At 39.4% G+C, this 16,204-nt stretch overlaps 1 long non-coding RNA gene across 1 annotated transcript; it reads right to left on the bottom strand.

Moving 5' to 3' along the window:
- Positions 1-2,896: 2,896 nt before the first annotated feature.
- LOC127552385 (uncharacterized) lies at positions 2,897-15,945 on the bottom strand. Its single transcript, XR_007951354.1, has 3 exons — positions 15,810-15,945; positions 6,615-6,669; positions 2,897-3,368 (listed from the first exon to the last, which is right to left on the bottom strand). It is a non-coding gene; the product is annotated as an uncharacterized LOC127552385 (long non-coding RNA).
- Between the last annotated feature and the right edge of the window lie 259 nt (positions 15,946-16,204).

The following is a 16,204-nucleotide window of genomic DNA, read 5'->3' on the forward strand; positions in this document are numbered from 1 at the left end:
ACAAAATTCTGGGCTTCCAAACTCTGTTTCAGTTTCTTCCCATCTGCAAAATGGGAATAACATCTGTCCCACTTAACTCTTAGAGATCATGTGATAAATTCAATTCTAGATGGGAAAGCTTTTTTTAGAACATTTTGCAAATGTAAGGATATTATTATGCAGGATATGTTAATTAGTATTAACAGCATATTTGCCAAATTTTATTTATAAGATAAAATGAATTCATATTTACAAAGTGTTCTGTGAACCTTAAACTACATAAATGTTAGTTATTATTAAAGAAATATATTTTATTGGATGGAACTCCAGAAACATTTGAACTTTTCAGTCTGTACATAGCTACTCACTCGATCAGAGTACAAAGTGTATACACACACAAACACAAAGGTATGTATATACACACACCTACATATAGATATCTGTATGTACATATACACATGTGTATACACATTCATACATATTCAAGTGACTAAACAACAGCATGCAGTAATGGAAGGAGTGCCAGCTTCAGGGTTAGAAAAATCTGGGTTCCATGTCTGACACATAATTCAACATGTCAGTCACTTAATATTCTATTCTCTAAGACTATGTGCAGACTCATCTGTAGTGGTGGAAGGGATTTTTTTCACTGGGAGTTCCCTACTCCACTGAAGGTACAAATCTAATCATAGTCAATAGAGAGCTGGGCTCAAGTATCCCCTTAGACAAACACTGGCTAAATGACTCCAGGCAAGACACTCACCCTCAGTGGTCCAGCAACTAAGATAGACTCTAAATTATAAAGCAAGTGCTGAGATGCTTTGGTAGAGCATACAATTGCTTGTAGTGATAAAATCACAAGTCTAATGTATGAATGCATGTATGTTTGTGTGTGTTGCGTGCAATGTACACATGTACTGTACATCTATGCATTAGCACATACACCTATGTATAATGTCTGTATATATAGTGCATATGTACATGCGGGTATAAGTATGTATAAGAATAAACCAGTATGAATATGTAAATATGCATATACAGGTATATTTGTAGACAGATAAATGCACGTGTGTGTGTGTGTGCGCAATTATAACAGATCTATACTTACGATACATTCATGTGAGGAACTCTTGCGATATAAGAACCTTCTACAAATGCAAATCAGCAATCTAGTTGTAATTTCTAGATTTTAAAAGTTGCTTGAGAGGCACTGAGGAATTGAGTGACTTGACTTGCCCAGAGTCCTCCCAGCTTCAAGCCCTGGTTGGAAAGGGGTGGGGTGAGGTGTGCCTATTCTGAGTTCAACTCTTTCTCTTCCTTCCTTCCTCCCTCCCTCCCTTGGTCTATCTTCCTCCCTCTCCTTCCTCCCTCCCTCTTTCTCTCATCTCTTTTCCTTTTCTTCTCTTCCCCTTTTCTCCTTCTTTCTCCTTTTCATCCTCATTCTCCCTTTCCTTTTTCTCCTCCTCCTCCTTCTTTCTTCTTTTCTTCCTTCTCTTCTTCCTGCTTCTTCTTTTCTTTTCTTCCTCCGCCTCCTCCTTCTTTTCTTTTTTCTTCTTCTTCCTTCTTCTTCCTCCTCCTCTCCCTCCTCCTCCTCCTCCTTCTTCTTCTCATCTCCTCCTCCTCCTTCTTTTCTTTTCTTCTTTCTTCTTCTTCACTCTCTCCTCTCCTGTTCTTTTCTCTTCTCTCCTCTCCCTATCCTTTTTTCTCTTTTCCTTCTTTCTCTTTTTATGTATGTATGTATGTATATAAATATATATATAATGTGAACTTGAAAGAAATCTACAAATATGAAAAGAGGAGAAAACATAAAGCAATTACACATTCAAACAAATATGCTACTTTATAAAATTAGAAGTGCCTGAAATATACAGTTTATAATGAAAATGCTTTCTCAACCATCCCAATAGCATCCTTATTATGCTGCTGTGACACTATAAACTGTCCTATTAAATCTAAAGAGATAGATTTAATAGGATGAGGTAGTATATTAAATAAATGCCAACTGATTATTAAAAAATCTTTTTACTAAGGATTAACAACTATGAGATTATAACTGAGTTGTATTCAGGTACACTAAAAGTCTAGATGAGAAACTTAATTTGAAGTCATTCACAGAACCAAAACCATGATTATAAAGGGACTGTGAAACTTGGGGAAATAGATCTTTTGGAAAACAAAGATTGTCTGCCTCAACTGTTGTCAGAAAGAAAAAAAAAAAACCCAAGTGGTGTCTAGCATATGCAAAACTTCAGAAGGTGCTGCCACTATATCCTATGTGGGTCCTCTGAAATTTGAGGGCAAAGTTAAATAAAAAAGGCAGTAGTAGCTCCATGTAATATCTTATTCCCTCCCTTAAAATTATTTAGTAGGTATAAGAAACTTGTTTCTTTTTTCTCATTTTGATTTTTAAAATCTATCTGTGGACTTCCTGCAACAAAACTGCCTCTTTCTTTCAAGTTTCCTGGATGAATAGCATTAGTGCTTGAGGTCTGCCATTAAAATTTTCTAACGGGATTGGCCATGGGACAAATTTTTTGAATCTATTTCTTCATATCTCAAATGATAGGATTTACTTGACAATCTCTGAAGATTTTTATTCATCTAACAAACATTTATTAAGCATCTGTTATATATAAGGTACAGGACAGATTTATAAAAATAAAGAAGACTCCATTCCTTCCCATAAGACATTAATAATCTAATAGAGTTCTCTTCCCAGGTAAAACAAGGCAAATTAGAATTTTAATGGAAAAAATAAAAGCAATCTTCCACAATAATGATGATGGTGACCTTTATTTTCCACATTCCACAATCATCACTTCATTAAAAAAAACCATGAAATAGACAAAGAAGGTTCTATTAAACTCATTTTATTTTTAACCAATTTTATTTTTTCAATTAATAAGCATTTGATTTTTTTAATTCTACTACCCCCTGAAGAAAAAAAGAAAGACAGAAAAAAACCAAATTTTTGTGACAAATATTAATAGGTAAGTATATTGAATTTCCATATTGTCCATGTCTTAAAAATGTGTTTGATTTTGCATTATTTAGTCCATCATTTCTGTCAGGAGATGGGAAACAATCTTCATCACTGGCCCTCTGGATTCTAAGAGGCTCAGGAAAATTAAATGATTCCTCCAAATGTATGCAACTGTTTTGCATTTGTTCGTACTTTTCTGACTCCAAATCCAATTCTTATTCAACTAGGCTACACCACTATATTAGAAGGAAACATTTGAGATCCCATCCCATCCCTAAAACAGATGCTAAAAACCCTGCCCAAGTGCATGACATAATCTAGAACACCAATCTCCAAAGGTACCAGGTGACCCTGAATGCATCTCTGATCAGGACTTTTGAGCATACGGCTTCTCTGTAGTTTCTGTCTGTAAGAAGCAGAGAAGAGGTTATAGACGACAAGCAAAAAAAAAAAAAAAATTCCCTGTTGACAAATGACTCCATTTATAGTCCAGATTTTGGACACCTTGTCCTTAGTCACAAGTGACATCTAATTTGTCCCTAAAAAACTAGCCCTTACATCTTTGTTACTTGAAGCTTTAGGTTAAGACGTGTGGATGTCCCTCATAAATCTGATCTCCTACAAGGCCTGTCTAGCCCCCCAGTAGCCACCCAGTAGCAAAGCCATACTGCCTTTTCAATTCCAAAAAATATTATATAAAAAAAAATTTATTAATCTAAATATAAACATAGAATTCAGTATTTCTAGGAAAGAGTTTATTCTAAGAGCAAAAAAGAGAGTAGAAAAATTCAAAAGCAAAAAGCAAATTAAGAAAAAATAATTATGTGTTCATATGTATATATGTGCGTACATAAATACAAACATATATACACATGTACACACAAACACATCTCTACTGTATTTCACTGGCCAGGATCACTGTGGCTATATACTGTACAGGGACATCCGTCAACACTAATCAATATGTGGGGTGTTAGTCATGGATGATAAATTTGAAAGGGATTATAACTGTAAACAGTGATCAATAGAGACTTGCTGGAGGAGACAGAGAGGAAAAAACAACCTTAAAATGTTACACGGTTAATAAAGTAGGGGGGTCAGTCTTAAACAAAACTCCACTGAGACCCACTTCTTTCCCAGCATTTTCTGCTGGGAAGAATTGGGGGGAGGGGGTGACACAGAGGAGGAGAGAGGAAGGAGCAATCCACCAACCATTCTTGCAAAGCAATTGCTACTAAAAGGCAGCATTATTAATTTAAGGTGTATTTGTTGATCGCGCTGGTTGGAAGTCACATTCTCCATTAGCATTTGGTTGGAGATGTTTTGCTGGATAGGAGCTGGCATCTCACAGACCCCCAGAGTATAGCTTGCCCTTTTTCTTCCCTTCTCTTTCTCCTTTTCCCTCCCTCCTCTTTCTCTTCTCTACCCCTCCTTTCCCCTTCCCACTTCATCATGGGCACATGACTGATCAGGGCATTCACAAGTGCTACATCCCTCTCTGCAAAAAAATTACATCCTGGATTCCAAAAAAAAATTACAAGAAGTCTCTGCTGTTCATCCATAGATGAATGGAACTATCCGTCTTGTCACTAGGGGTCATAGTAAGAGGTTACTGTGAGTCTATACCTTGGCTTCTCTGCTGATGTTTGCAAGCAACTTCCTTAAAAATAAAATAAAGAGGGGAAAAAATCCTGCCACATCAAGCACTTAGCCAGTCCCTCTAGAACCCTTCTCAGATCATGTCTTCCTACCACCTTTGGAGTCGCAGCTCCAGGCCTGACATATAAATTTTTTTTCTGCTGACCTTTTAGTGTCCTTTCTGCCAGAGTGTGTAAACCATAAGCTGATATATGAAGGCAATTTTTAGTGGTGCCACTTGTATCTGAGTGATTGCACACACTTTACGTTTCTGGCCTGCCACCCCTTCCACCTTTTGAAGATCTCTCTATTTCTTTTAAAGGAACTGCAACAAAGGTGAAAGGAAGTTTAACTGCTTCAAGACTTTGATGGCCCAGAAGCACCTGTTCGGCTTATTCCTGACTGACCAGGGTCTGGCTTCAAAGACAAAATCTTTCTTTCTCCTTCCAGCAAGAAATAGTGGTGGGGATAAAGATTAGCATTTGGATGGGGGAGTGGGGATCCAGGGACCTGGGGTTGCGGACATTGGATAATACTGGAGAGCTTTGAGAAGAGGGGAAACTGCAGAAAACAATTAGCATCCTCTCATTATTAAAAATAATAATAAAAGTGCCAGAGACAGATGCTCTGAGTACCACGGATGAGCTTGGAAGTAACTGAGTCACCTGCCACAGAAATTCAAAGAGCCAGGGTTCTTGTCAAAGCTGGAAAGGATTATTCTTGAGGAAGGGTCCCAGCTGGTAGCTATACAAAGAATCCTCCCTATTATCTCCCACTCCCTCCCAACCACCCCCTCTTCTCTCTGCCAAACTATTAAAAATCACCTTTAAGCATAATTTTTTCACTCACTCTCCAGCCCCAGACAATCCCCTAACTCAGCCACAGCTGCAAATGTCAGGCCCACCCATGATCTGGTGCTAGTCCCTACCCTTAGCAAAATCAGGCTCCCTGAGATAGACAACCTGATGCCTCTTACTCTTCTCCTGAATTGCCTATTTGCCAACATTACAAAATTTTACTCCCTTGGAAGTTTGATAACCATTGTGGCTTCTTGGATTAGATACTTGGTTTCCTGATTCTTTATGATCTCTGCTAACTATGAACCTGCCTGGATTCCTGATCGTTTAACTGTTTTTGACCTCTGACAAGTTTTCAAATGATTTTCTCTCTCTTTTTTTAAAAAAAGTTCCAGCATCATTCTTACAACTTCTGGCTGCTCAAGAATACATATTACCCCCAGAATTTGTATTGTATATAAGTGTAGCCAATTTGTGTGAAGCAATAATTCCACCTACAATTCAACATGGATTGTATTATCCCTTATTTTTTAAATTACAGGCCAAAAAAAGTTACTAGATGATTATGTAAATGTGTTTTTTTAATACGTGCTTTGGGCAGTTAAGACCAGAAGACCTGAAAAGCTGTGATACATGTGTCCCACCAACTGACAACACCTCTTTAAGAAATAAAATTAATCCTATTATCATAGGGATAGAGCTCAAAGTGACTTCAGAGTTGTCTAGTCATTTTATAGATGAAGGAAATTTTAGCCCAGCCTAAAGTCATACAGACAGCAGATGACCAAGGTGGGACCATGGATGACACTCATGGCTCCACCATAAAGAGAGAGATTTCATCATTATTTTCCACCAGGATAAAGCAAAATCTGTCTTCCCAGAGAGGATGCTGATTTTGCTTGTGCTCTTGACTTCTTAGCTTATGTCCATGTTTATCCCTCATCCCAATGTTTATCCCCATTCATTCAACAGCCTGACCCGTTCTCTCCCTTCACTTTCTACTATCCCTATCCTGACAATTCTCCCTGATCCCAGAATTTAGACTTTTAATTTCCTGCCCTTTGATTCTCCCCATTGCTAACTCCAGCAATGATGCCCTCCCTACTAAGAGTAATGTATGGCCCTTCTCATCCATCATGGACCTTTGACTAACCGTTAACGTCTGGTCCCAGAAAACTCACAAGGACCTAGTTTCAAACCATGTCTCTGGCACTTACTTCTTGTGTGACTTCAGGCAGTTCATGTCATGTCTTCAGACCCAAATTTCTTTATCTGTAAAATAAGGGGACTGCATAAATGGCACCCTTGACACTCTACTCTATGATCTTATGGCTCACAGGTGACTTGATGTTAGGGGAACAGGTTTTAAAAAGAGAAGTAGGAGTTTGAGTGATATTTTAGTTAGGTTAATACTTGTCTGGGGCAGCTGGTAGGACCCAGAAACTTTGAGAAGCCATGTTGTATGTGTCCCACCAGCTAACATCACCCCTTTTAGAAACAGAAGGAATCCACATGATAGATGGAGTATATACTAGCATGATTTAATTCCAAGCAGATGGCTAGGAGAAAGACAGAAAGAGATAAGGGATAATAAATGGGTACAGAGATAGCTCTGGGGTGACCCGGGTTCAAATCTCTCTTCTGAGCCATCCAGATCATGTGACTCCAGGCAATATCTAGGACAACTTGTCTGAAATGATGCTCTATGATTACAAGTTGTAGAGAAGGTACTGACCTGCAATGGTAAAGGGAGTTCTTCACCTGATTGCCCGTTCTGTTTGGTATCTCCTCTCTGTCATTATTTCTATTTCAGCATGTGCGTATGTATGTGTGTGTGGAGATATATATATATCCAGACACACACACACACACACACACACACACACACACACACACACAGAGACACACGTGTGTGCCTCGTGTATACATACTTATACATACATATCTATCTATATATCTTGTTTGTATATGCTTTTCTATACAGGTACATATATGTTATGTGTTTGTATGTACATATACCCATACATACACACATATCTACATATCTATCTCTATACATACATATAGTTTTGTTTGTATATACTTGTCTGTACATATACATATATGTTATATATATATATATGCATGTGTGTATGTAATACCCATACACACATATTTACATATATATCTTCTTTGTATCTACTAGTCTGTACATATATGTGTACATGTATACATACCCATAATACATATCTAACTATATATATATACATATATATCTTGTTTGTATATATACTTGTCTATACATAGTTGCATCTCGTCTCCCTCATTAAACTGTGAGCTCCTTTTCCTTTCTTTGTATAGCTAGAGTTTAGAACAGTGTCTAGAATGTAGTAGGTGTTCAATAAATGCTGGTTGATTAACTCTTCAGGGAGTTCCCTTTACTAATAAAATAATAGTCCCTCTTTCTACCAATATGCCTAAAAGAAGTCATTACCAAAAAAAAAAAAAAATAGAAAACTGGCAAGAAGTAATTATGTGCTCAGTATCAAAGTAATATAAGAATATTTTGGCAGGGAGAATTCAGGGTGAGGGATAGGGTTAAGGAATTGGAATAAGAGGAATATTTGGGAGCATAGTGGCAAAAAAAAAAAACCTTTATTAAGTGCCTTCTATATGTCAGGAATTATGTTAAGGCCCTTTATAAATATTGCCTCATTTGTTCCTCCTAACCAGCCTATGTACCATTTTACAATTGAGAAAACCAAGGCAGGCAGAAGTTAAGCGATTTTCCCAGGGTCACACAGCTATTTAGAGTCAAATTTAAACTAAGGTCTTCCTGACTTAAGCCAGTATGCCACAGTGGATCTGAATCTGAACCTGAGGAGGAAGAAAGGAGGGAAAGAAGGAAGGAAGGAAGGAAGAAATGAAGGAAGGAAGGAAGGAAGGAAGGAAGGAAGGAAGGAAGGAAGGAAGGAAGGAAGGAAGGAAGGAAGGAAGGAAGGAAGGAAGAAAGAAAGAAAGAAAGAAAGAAAGAAAGAAAGAAAGAATATTGCATTCTCAATGACTAGAATAAGTAAGAGAAAAGACTCTGGATTGGTTTAAGGGAGAGAAATAAAGCTAGAAGTAGGACCTGAGACAAAGGCATTTCTCTAGGAACCTGATCATAATATTGAGCTGAGTTAATCCCAATGCAAGTGAAAGAGGAGAGAGAGAGAGAGAGAGAGAGAGAGAGAGAAAGGGGAGAGAGACAGAGAGAGAGAGAGAAGAGAGAGAGAGAGAGAGAGAGAGAGAGAGAGAGAGAGAGAGAGAGAGAGAGAGAGAGAGAGAAGGGGAGAGAGACAGAGACAGAGAGAGAGAGAGAGAGAGAGAGAGAGAGAGAAAGGGGAGAGAGACAGAGAGAGAGAGAGAGAGAGAGAGAGAGAGAGAGAGAGAGAGAAAGGGGAGAGAGACAGAGAGAGAGAGAGAAAGAGAGAGAGAGAGAGAGAGAGAGAGAGAGAGAGAGAGAGAGAGAGAGAGAGAGAGAGAGAGAGAGAAAGGGGAGAGAGACAGAGACAGGGACAGAGAGAGAGAGAGAGAGAGAGAGAGAGAGAGAAACTTCTTTTCTCCCCAGTAAAGTAAAAGCAGCACTCTGAAGGAGTTTCAGAGCCTGACTAAGCAGAAGCTGTGTTCACGGATAGAATCACTGAATTTTGAGCAGACTCGGACCAAAGAGATCAGCTCTAATTCAGCGCCCCACCCCAACTGCTTATTATCCATTCTCTCCCCTCTATTGCCTCCTCTCAGCTTCTCTGTCCCCAGTTCCTTTCCCAGATCATTTTTCTGCTGAAGAAAGGGGGCAGTAGTCTCTACAACGTGGAGAACCCCAGGTCTCCAGCGCTCCCTCTATAGCTAATCCCCCTCAGTGGAGGCCCCCCAAAACTTAGCCTTCTCATGGCGGGAGACTGACTTTGGCCTCCACAGCAGAAGGCAATGTTTCCATTGGACACTGCAGTTCCTGAGGCCCAGCAGGGAAGCCCGCCTAAATGCTTCCCTTCGGAAGCAGATGAAAAGGCTGGGCAGGGACCTGGTTCTGCCCCATTCCATCTGCCTGGGGGAAAGAGACTAGACAGCTTGACCTCTTGGTGCTCTAATAGTCTTGGGATGACCAGAATCGGACAATGAATCTCTTCTTCAATCATAGGGGTTTCCACTAAGTCCCTAAGACCCTAATGCTTTGCAAAAGAAAAAAAAAATCTGTGAGACTTTCTCTTTTTTTGGAGGCAGGGGGAGAGGAGGAGATAGGGAGTGGGAATGACTTGTCCCTTAGACCACACTTAGTTACAAAGTCTCAGTTTAATTGGAATATAATTCATCATGCAAATCACACATAGCTCAGAATAAGAAAAACCAGGTAGACAGGGTTTTCTCCAGTCATCCCCTAAGGAACAATATGGAATAATGGATGGAGTATTGAGGAAGACCTGGATGCAAATCCATCTCAAACAGGAGCTGTATCATTTAACTACACTGAGCCTCAGTTTCCCTGTCTGATAAATGGAGACATTAACAACTTTTACTTCTCTGGGCTGTTGTGAAGATTAAGAAGTAATATATGCAAAGCATTTTGCTAATCTTTGGGCACCATATAAATGCAAGCTATTATTATACGGTCCAATTTTCCCAAGGTTTCTCAAGGTCCTAAAGTGACCCTTGGGGAGAAAAGAAAAAATAATCTGGGTGAGAAAGAGGTCATATTTATAATCTCCACTCCAATTCAATTCAGTTCAATTCGGCAAACATTTGTTAAGCGAGCCCTCTCTATTTGCAGAGGCCTGTGCCCCCCAAGGCTCCCCAACAGGCAGCTGTCTGCAAAACACAGTTAGTAGAGGAAGTGTCCTTTCCATGGCACCTTTACCAAGAAAGGCAGGCGTGCTGCAGCAAGAGTCCTGAAGACTTCCACCTTCCAGGCCCTCCACCTGCAAAGGAACCCACTGGGGATCAGACTTTTGCATCCAGCCTCTCCTTCCTGCCTCCAAGTCCCAGCCAGACTGGGTTAGTCAAGGGGCAAAGCCCAAGAGGATGGGGAGCAATGGAGGGGGGGTAGAGGAAGAAGGGGATGACTGGGGGCTGCCGCTGCTGGGGGAGGTGGCAGATCCGCACTAGTGGTCTGGTGACCCTGATGATATTAATGACAATTAGTAGATAGAGATTAAAATGGAAATAAGGAAAAGATGTGCCTGTCACCTGATCCATCAGTTGCAGCCTCCCCCCCAGGCTGTAGGCTCACGCTGGGTTTTTTGTGTTGTTGTTATTCCCTTGTTCTGCTCAGTTGACTTCAGTGGTTCCCTAATTTTTTATTTTACTAAAGCCTTAAAAAAAAGTCATAAAATGAATTTTTGTTGTAGTGGTGGCTGATACATTAGTACAACACATGCAAACTGTTCGTGTCTGTTTGTAGTTGTCAGTTGGTATTTTCCAGGAGGGGAAGGTTTCTGGCCCTGGTTCTTTTTTTTTTTTTTTTTTTTTTTTGGGGGGGGGGGTGAACTCAACAATCCAACCCACGACCCTCCAAACCCATATTTCTAATGCCTATCTACCTCACTAACCTAATGGTGAGAAAGGCATGGACATACCATATTCCTCTGGAAAATGGACACCCTAAGGTAGATTAGAAAAAGCAATGGAGTAATAAGATCCAGCAACAGAGAAGACTGAATTGATTGGAGTATGGGGGAAAGTGTTAGAGGGGGAAACCTAAATAAAATACCTTCTAACAATTAACATTTTCCAGTAATAGAACAGCCTGTTTGGAGATGTAGTAAGTATCCCCAGACTTGTCTGAATGACCATGTTTTGGGGAAATGATAGCAAGGGGAAGGAGAAAAGTATCTGGCAAGAGAAAGGAGATTTCACTAAAGCCCCTTCCAACTCTAAGATTCTGTGAAAATCCAAATTCCTTTTGCAAAATGGTTACAGATAACACAAAGGACATGGAAATCACTAGTCATATCTCTTTGGGATATCCTAAACATTATTATGGTTCTGAAAGAGTACTAGGGGAGGAATTAGGAGACAACTTTGATTGCTAGCTTGGTTAGGCACTGCTTGTGAGACTTCACAAAAAAAGGAGCCTTCAACTTCATGATTCGTAAAATGAAAGCCAGACTAGATAATCTAGAAAGCCCCTTCCAAATCTAAATGTTATGATCTGTGGTCTAAACAGTTAAAAACAAATGATATTTGAAAATGTGACTATACTAGAAAATTTTATTCTATCTCAGCCTTCATCGTCCTTTCAATGAAAATCAGTTCAATTAGTATTTATCAAGTGCCTACTGTTTATTAAGTGTAAAATATATACAGAGGGCTCTAGAAAGAAAAAGGTGGAAAATTATCATTGATCTCAAGGAGAATCCAGGTGGTACAGTGGAGAGACCCAGAAAGACCCAACTGTTTGATCTCAGACACCTATTAGCTATGTGATCCTGGGCAAGACAAAGAACTTCATACTGCCTCAGTTTCCCTTTCTATAAAATGAGAATAATAAAGCCCCTTTTAAGGATGGTTATAGGGATAAATGAGACAGTATTTGTAACGTGCTTTATGCAACTTAAAGCACTTTATAAATGCTAGTTTTATTATTATTATCTTCTATTAGGGTATATAATATATAAACAGGTTAAAGAAAGAAAAGATAATTTGAGGAAGGGAGTCATTAAGAAATGGAGTTAAAAGAGGCTTCATATGGGATAGGACACCTTAACTGATCCTTGAACAAAGTTGGGGACACTAAGATGGGGGGGGAGGGGTAACATTCCAGACACAAAGGTGGATAGAAGGATGAATGTAAGTAATAACAAGTAAGCCAGTTGGAACATAGGCAACTTGAAAAGGAATTTAGAAAGGTAACTGGAGTCAGATGGTGAAGGGCTTTAAATGCCAATCTGGGGAGTTGATGTTTTATCCTGGATGCAATAGAAAGCCTTCTTGTGGAGGGAGTCAGAGGAAATTACTTTCAGCTGGTAGGATCAATCAAGGCTTCAGGGAGGAGGACGGGGCACCCTGAGCTGGGCCTTAATGGGAGAAGATTTCACCTGATCAAAATTAGGAAGGAGTGGTCCCAAGTGAAGGAAAAGCATTGGTGCAGACTCTCATTGCCTCACACGTGAACTACTGCAACAGTCTTTTGGTTGGTCTCTTCCTACTCCAGTCTATCCTTCACTCAACTTGTCAAATTAATCTTCCTAAAGTGCAGGTCTGACCATGTCATCCCCCTCCCTTTCTCTAGTCAATAACTCTAGCGGCCTCCATCACTTCCAGGATCAAATATAGAATCCTCTGGCTTTCAAAGACCTCCCTAATTGGGCCCCCTCCTATCTTTCCAGTCTTCTTACACTGTTTTCAGCCCCACAGATTCTGACCCGAAGCAATGGCCTCCTTCTTGCTCCTAAAACAAGACACTCCACCTGCCACCTTGGGGCATTTTCACTGGCTGTCCCTCATTCTCTCTCCAGAAATAAGGGACAGATATAAGACATATTTTGGAGTCAGTATTAGCGGGAACTTTTCAAATGACTGAATATTAGGGGTAAGGGAAAGGGAAGAGTTTTAGATGACCCTAAGGTTTGGAACCTGGATGACTGGTATGGTAACACTGTCAACAAGAATAGAAAAGTTGGAAGTGGGGGAAGGAGGGAAATATGCATTTACTAAGTGTTTCCTATATGCTAAGCATTGTGCTAAATAAGTTGCAAAAACTATCTCATTTGATCCTCACAACAACCCTGTGAGGCAAATACTGTTAATATCCCCATTTTACAGGTTTAGGGAAGAAGCAAAGATTTAAATTTTGAACAGATTTGAATTTGAGGTTCTGGTTGGACCATCTAGGGAATTGGATATGTGATATCAGGATACTTGAAAGTAACAAGATCTGAAAAGGGATGATTAGTGAAATCATTAAAGATGAAATAAGCAAGGGAGAAACTGGAATATGAGAGCTTTGCTTTTTAAGCTTTTAGGATAGAGAGTCAATCATTACCCAAAAGATCATTTAAGGTATCCCACGTGTGAAGCTTTAGATTGAAGGGAAATTTTTATGGCATAAATTACCATTTTAAAAAACTGGACAAGACCAAAGACTGTTTAGTGATCTGTTGTTCATCCTTCATTTCCAACGGGGACCAACAACATCAGAGGATGATGTCTTGACTCCTTTGGAAATTGGATTTAAGTGATGCCGTTGCACAAAGTCATTAGTCTCACTCTTTCTTTCAGAAGTGTTGAAGTCCAGTGGCAAAACAAAAGTCAAAATGACTAATGATGGCCCAGTGGATGGCCCTAGTGTCTTTGATGTCTGACCAAGTTTTAAGTACTTCACAGTGCCTACGTCAGCCATCTTCATGACTGAACAATTGTTCTTATCTGCCCATTCTATTGGTGAAAGTCTTCCCATCCTTGGAGTAAACATTTTCCTAACTCACCAATGGATTTGAGATAGGTCATTTACTCTCAATCTTATTTAGACAGACTGCCAAAATGGTTTTACCAGGGTATGGCCATTGGGCATGTTATAGCCACAGGTGACAGTTGTGAAACACTGATTAATAAATGGAATAATTCCCAAAGCCAAATGAACATCCAGTTGGTCAAAGAAAAGTGGAGAAACCTGATGGTGGTGGTTCTCCCATTGTCCTCATTATTTAAATATTATGGCTTAAGCATGCAAAGTTTCATTTTGCTTTTATTGGTTTAGGTCATAGATTAATTCTATGATTGTACCTTGCTATACATTTGTCATTGAAATGTGCCCTGTTGTTTTTTTTTTTTTTAATTCACCTATATTTTGGATACTCTACCAAAAAAAAAAATAATAAGAGGAAGAAGAAATGATCTATACTAGAAATGACAAGTAAGGAAAAATGGCAAGGGCAGAGAGACTATAGTAAAGGGGATATATCATTTACTCCCCTCCCATTCTTCTGTCTCTAGTGCTAGGGAGGAATCTAGGATGACTTTAGAGTGACTAAAAGGTAAATTTCCCCAAAAGTCTCAAAAGCTATATAAATAGGAGTTGGGGACAAGGGGTGGATAAAAGGAAGAAAATTCTCACTCAGAGGAGCCTCACAGGAAATGCTACACCTGTTTCAAAAGCCAGGTTTCCATCTTCTACCTTCAAGGAAGAAGACATTAGGAGAGAAAGAAGTAAAATATATGCTTTTTTAAAATTAAGGGCAAATGAAGATTTTGCAGTCAAATCAATAGGTATCAGCTTGAGGGAGTTAATCTATGAGTTTTCAACAATTAACTTTTAAAGTGGTTGTTTGCCAGTCCATTTTGTTTTCATTGCACTGGGATATAATGTCAGTATTGGCAGGAATGCCTTCCACTTCTGGCTGAATAACGATAAAGCCATTCATGGTGACCTGCCTCTGCCATACGGCAGAAGGTCAACTGTACAGCCATTGTTCAGCTCATGATTTTCAGACTCGGTTACACACACACACACACCAGGGCCTGCCCTCTTCTTTGCCAAACAATATCACTTTCTTCAGACATGAAAAAAATGACTCTGGTTTTTCGTTGCAGGGTTTTACTGATGGACCAAAAAGCCAGGGTGATCTGCTAGCCTCACTCTCCAAATGTCTTCTTCCACTCTCCCTCACCCATCCTCCTACACAGAAGTCATCTGTACCTCTGCTAAAGCCCATTTAAACAGCTATCATTTTTGTGGAGCTTTGCAAATTTTCAAGGGCCACTATATTTTCTGGGAACCTGCGGCTTTTACATGGATATTATGTAATTTTTTCCACAGATTTCATGGTAAAAATAAAGGATGCTGGACCCCATTTCTCCATCATTCTAGGCCAAGAAACCTTTCTTGTCCTTTCTCCTAGAGCAGAGAGTTAAGAAAAGGACAGAGAGGAGTAGGAGACACATTAGATTTTAAATTAATTTTTAAAGAAACTCTGCCTGAGGTAAGACCCTCTTTTATTATTAAATATGTGCTAAACTCTAATTATTTTTTGGTATATATGTCTGTTTTCTTCAGTGACTCCTAAGCAAATTTTTTTTTTTAATTTTAGCTTCATCTTTACCCGGGGGTTGCTGAAAAATAGATCTGTCACCAAGAAAAAGCATTTCTAGGCCATGAGGAGATGCAAGAACAGATCATGTTAAAATTCATTCATGTCCTTCAAAGGCGGGAGGGAGCTAGGTTATTATTATTGTGGGATGGTTTCTGTACCACCCTTAAAAGGTAACTCATTGTTCTAAGTACATTCCTCACCCTCATGGTGTGGGGAAAGAAATCATGGCTGGAGATCTAACCCACACATTTTCAACATGTCAGGGGAGAACATCTGGCCTTGAGTTCCTTCCAAATTCATAAAAATAAGATACCATTGCCCCTAGGTACCTTGGCATGCAAACACAAAGCAAAACCAGACACTCACCACTCCCAAGATTTTCTGCCATTTTTATGAATACATGTACTGATGAATTTGGCAGAATGATGGAGCCACACCGAGCTGAAATAATTCATTGGGAGATTCCATCAGCCTTCCACCACCCTGACTTACAGGGTGACTGCTTACTCTGGACCTGGGAAGAAATCGACTTTTAAGTGAAGATTAGATGAACAAAATATTAACAATCATTTTGTAGCTGGCATCCGTACTACTACAACATTCAGCTTCACCAGCTTGATATTCCAACAGACATTTTGTCTATACCACATTTAGAAATTTGGATTCAGCTCCACAAAGTTGCCTTTTCAAAGGACATGAAGTTAAAATGAGTTAGGCCATCTGATCTAACTGACTGATCAAACTGGTCCACAGAATATATA

Source organism: Antechinus flavipes, chromosome 2, assembly GCF_016432865.1.
Source record: "Antechinus flavipes isolate AdamAnt ecotype Samford, QLD, Australia chromosome 2, AdamAnt_v2, whole genome shotgun sequence".
NCBI classification, from domain to species: domain Eukaryota; kingdom Metazoa; phylum Chordata; class Mammalia; order Dasyuromorphia; family Dasyuridae; genus Antechinus; species Antechinus flavipes.